The following is a 487-nucleotide window of genomic DNA, read 5'->3' as shown; positions in this document are numbered from 1 at the left end:
CCCCACTCCTCCCGCCTACTCAAAGAAATCCAAGACAGTTTTCCCCGTAAGGTTCAGTTAGTTGTCTGTCATGGATGTGACAGTGTCAACACTTAGAAGACTCTAAGAATGAATAGAAATTGCAGCAGTGGCAGCAACATCAACTACAAGAAGAAGGAAAAGAATCGGTTGCTTTAACATACGTTTCGGTTTGAACTTCCCACAACGTAAATATCTCACCCCACACTACCACTACTACCGCCATCACCACCATCATCATCACCCAATAAACAGCGTGTGTGCGTGTGCGTATGCATGCGTGTGGTACGAGAAATAAAAGCAAGAATACAGAATATCCCCATTGGGCAAAACATAAAAGACAACGCTTGCTTGTTAAGAGCTACATATCTCGGACACATACATTCATATTAAGCACACACACGCACACACGCACACACACACACACACACACACACACACACACACACACACACACACACACACACAC

Source organism: Octopus bimaculoides, chromosome 1, assembly GCF_001194135.2.
Source record: "Octopus bimaculoides isolate UCB-OBI-ISO-001 chromosome 1, ASM119413v2, whole genome shotgun sequence".
In the NCBI taxonomy this organism is placed as follows: Eukaryota; Metazoa; Mollusca; class Cephalopoda; order Octopoda; family Octopodidae; genus Octopus; species Octopus bimaculoides.
The sequence above is the reverse complement of the archived record's forward strand: the minus strand, read 5'-3'. Positions refer to the sequence as shown.